The sequence below is a fragment of the Aphis gossypii genome, chromosome 2 (assembly GCF_020184175.1).
Source record: "Aphis gossypii isolate Hap1 chromosome 2, ASM2018417v2, whole genome shotgun sequence".
Lineage (NCBI taxonomy): Eukaryota > Metazoa > Arthropoda > Insecta > Hemiptera > Aphididae > Aphis > Aphis gossypii.
Genome location: NC_065531.1, coordinates 33,689,179 through 33,693,351, shown reverse-complemented (window position 1 = coordinate 33,693,351; position 4,173 = coordinate 33,689,179). Strand labels below are relative to the sequence as shown.

The window sequence follows — 4,173 nt, the reverse complement described above, 5'->3', positions numbered from 1 at the left end:
GTTATCACAGTTCTGATATCGTTATCAATTTATCAGAATTCAGTTGTCGCATTGATTAAATATTATAATATTACTTGGCTCGCGTGGAGGTAATCGGTTGATTGGAGGACGGAGGTATTATCAATTATTATAAAACGACTATATATTAGTTAATACTGTTAATAGACTATTATAGTATTTAATGTTTATTCGTATTTACATGTAGAAGATGCGAACTACACAACAGAGGACTTCAGCAGAAACCGCGGTAAATCAAAAGGGCCTCGGAGGACAACACCGCTCGACCAAGTGACCAACTTAAATTCTAAAATATTTACTGGAGCACGGACTCTCCCATTTTCGTTGTTACGAAAAACAGGCCGTTTCAACTGCTACTACCTCCATCGCCGTACGTAAATAAATTAACTTTTCATATGAAAAAAATTGAAAGACTAGGTACCTACATATTTTAATATTTAACTCAACATTACTCTGGGATAAATGATTGTATTGCGTTAACTATGGTACCAAAATGTTTGTTTTAATGTGTATTGTGTATACTTAAAATCTGTACCTTTTTACGAAAAATAAAAATATAAATTATTTGAACATAATTTATTTATAGACTATAGTAGGTACCTATTATAACAATTGTATATAATTTCTTGCCATACAGAATTAGAGGTAATCTATTCGTTTCTACACTCTATAGTCCTCTCTCCGGTATATTTTTATCCATCTCAGGCCTATGCGCATGGTGGGGGGTTCAACCCCCTCACCATTGCTGAAATAATATAAATCGTGTTTTTCATTTTTGATTGATTACCTATATTAAATATTTTATAATCTTATATTTTGTAATAAAAAATAAATTAATAAAGCATAATATAATAGTACACCAAAATCGTTGTGTACATACTTTTATATTTGCCGTTTATCGACTCATCGTAGTCGCTATCAAAATATAATGACAATAGAATTTGTAATATATAAACCAATAAACCACCGACCCCCCTTATGAAATCCTGAACACGGGCCTGATCCATAACAGTGGCTACAGCCATTAATAATACAACTATTAATCAATAATTATTATAATGTGTAGGTACCTATTTATAATCAATATTACAGCTGAATTTATTATTCCCATATAAATATAAAATATATTATACAAAAACATTCTAAATGTCTGTAATTAATCCACACCGGCGTCCGGTAGTAGCAGCAGCTGTTTGAATATATTATTATGATATTAAGGAGTAAGGAGCTGGTTCTCAAAATATAATGATAGAAATAGATTGACAATATTATTAATGCCATAAGCAGAACTACTTGATAATACGTACAGCGCCATCCGTCGGTAGTTGCGTAAAGATGTTTAGTATTGGAAAATTATTAGAGATGGCGTTGACTATATTTATGAAAAACAAAATATTATACAAAACTATAATGTGTGGACAATATTAATGGTGGACCTGTTTTTGTTGGTAGGTTGCACCTCAAAAATATATTATAATTATCTACGTGGCTACGCTGGTTCTTAAGTACATGATAATCTCCATACAAACGAAACGAAGTATTACCCAGTAGTATACTCAGTGGTGTAAGTAAGATTTGTTTAGGTTGGTGGGTGGACCCAGTGGAGGCCAGAGGGATCGTGTAATTTTATAAAGATAAATTTTATAAACCTATATAATTTATTATCCTAGATTTAAGGCTACTCACAGGAGAGGGTTAATGAGTCATTGTTCCATTCCTTGAATTTTTAATTGTATTTACTCTAATAGCATTTATGTGGTGCTCCATTTTACTATGAAAAATATATAATGTTTTTAGAGCAAAAAGTTTTCGAGCTTATCAGTAATTATAGAAAAATTATTATCAACGGTCATGTTAACAATATTAATAGGTTTATTTTACCCAGAAACGTTGACGACGGTGACGGAATTATATAATAATATGTAACTATGTAAGATATTATAACAAATTGTAGGTTCTGAGATCTGAGCCCATAATATTATAATCCTTATGTTTTTGACTGTCTTAGCCATTCAGCAATTGAAGGTAGAAATATATTTTACAGTCAGTTAATTAAATAAATTCAACGGAAATTAAAAAAAAAACTTATGTTTTCCTTTTAAATTAATTATCTTATTATATCTTGTATGCAATCAAGATAAATTAAATTTGTATTTAATAACTTATAATGTTTAAATGCACCTACCTACAAACTTTTAATAAAGTTAAAAATATTGTATCAACTACCAGTCAAATAAATAAATATTTAACTATTATTAGTTTATTATTAATTATTAATATTACTATTATTCTATTGTTATTTAGCTAGTATTTTAAATTGTAAGTAATTTTATCTTGCATTTTTGCTCCTGGTGGGATTTTATCCTGCTTACGAGCTTGCCTAGATCGTATAAATAAATAAACAATACAATTAATGGTTATCGGGCAGAGCAATATAACTTTATAATACCGGGATTATGAGTACCCACGCAGTAACCGGATTCGCCGTGTCATAAATGATCACACAACGGCCGAGTAAAATCAGCTGTGTTACCGTAAAGGAAAGTATAGGCACCTATCGACATTAACATTAACTGAAACTATTTGATAGATATGCGTAACAATTTCTATTTTATTTTTTAAACTCAAGTATAAGTACTTAGCTACAAAACAAAATATTTTTATTAAATAATAGAAAATAAATAAGAATATAATTAATTTCCTGGCTGGCGGAAACAACTCTCTCCCTTAACTACCTACCACGTTAATATAAAAAAGCCACTGTAGTCTATACCTGTTAGTAACTATTTTGTTAGAAATATACAATTTAAACTTTAGAAAATTATCAAAATATATAATCAGGTAGCTATGAAAATCATAATCTATTTGATATTTTGGGTTAAATAGATAGGCAGTGTATAAAATCAAATCAAATCCAATTATTAATTCTCTACCCTAATGGCTTTTTCCAGTGGTTGTCAATCCTCAAGTGTTTTATCAAAACCTTGGTGTATTCTACGATTTATATAATAATATGTATGCTTTATTTCTTTATAGTTTTAATAATTGTGTGACACGATAACGGCTGTAGACACGTCTAAGGCCAGATCAGGGTACGACTGTTGAGAACCACTGCAGCATTGGCATATAGTCATAATAATTTATTCAAATGGTTGCCAATAATGGCAATACAAATAAGATAACGAGCCCATAGTTGCATAGTAACTTTCCGTTATAAACAATGTATTATTATCACAACAATGCAATTGGTATAATAATTTATACTATGTGCATATCAAATCCTGCACATTCTATATCATATTATATAATGAGAATATTATATTAATTTCGTTGCATTACATGACCATCACGCGCATTTTTTATTATATTGGTTATTTGTTATTTATTTTTTTTTTTTTTTTATAGGTATTGCGATATTATGTTATTTCCGTCTACGACGAAGATACTATTTCTATTATTAAAACTTGGTGATTGAAATATCGCATTACTCCGTTAAATGTATTATAGTGAGTTACGTTAGTCGTTATTGGTGCCAATACTATAATACCTGCATCAATAATGTCGACGTCTTGACATCCACCAAAAACATACCTACCAGCTACCTACCATTTACCAAGTAACTATATATATGTATATATATATATGTTCATCGTCGCTTCGAAACATAGTCGGCGATAAAAAATAAATATTGTTGGTTGGGTGTGAAGCATGATAAAAGTTGCTAAATCCAGATAAAATATTGTTCACATAATAATATAGTATACATTATTAATACAATATTATTATATTGTTTGACAGTTACCAAATGAATGAAAGACGTAATTTTAAAGGAAAAAGGGTTGTGCATACGATAGTTTTTGTTTTATAGATTATTGATAAAAAAATTTATAAAATTAATAATAATATAATATAAATGTTTTAATTAATAACTATTGTTGTTTATCTAGACGTCTAGACGTTGTTATTAATTATTGTTAACATATTATGTACAATTTTTATAATATGTAATATTAGCGATCGTCGCAGTATTAACATCTCACTTGGTGGTTGTAAACTTAATAAAGTATATTATTACAGAACATTAATAAATTATATTCTTTTATATTACACATATAAAGAACACAACAACTATAAAGCCACAACATGCTTTTACGG

The 4,173-nt window shown here is 29.0% G+C and overlaps 1 long non-coding RNA gene across 1 annotated transcript; it reads left to right on the top strand.

The window, feature by feature from the left end:
• Window positions 1–57: 57 nt before the first annotated feature.
• LOC126550099 (uncharacterized) lies at window positions 58–3,955 on the top strand. Its single transcript, XR_007604144.1, has 3 exons — window positions 58–114; window positions 206–388; window positions 3,424–3,955. It is a non-coding gene; the product is annotated as an uncharacterized LOC126550099 (long non-coding RNA).
• The last annotated feature ends 218 nt before the right edge of the window (window positions 3,956–4,173 follow it).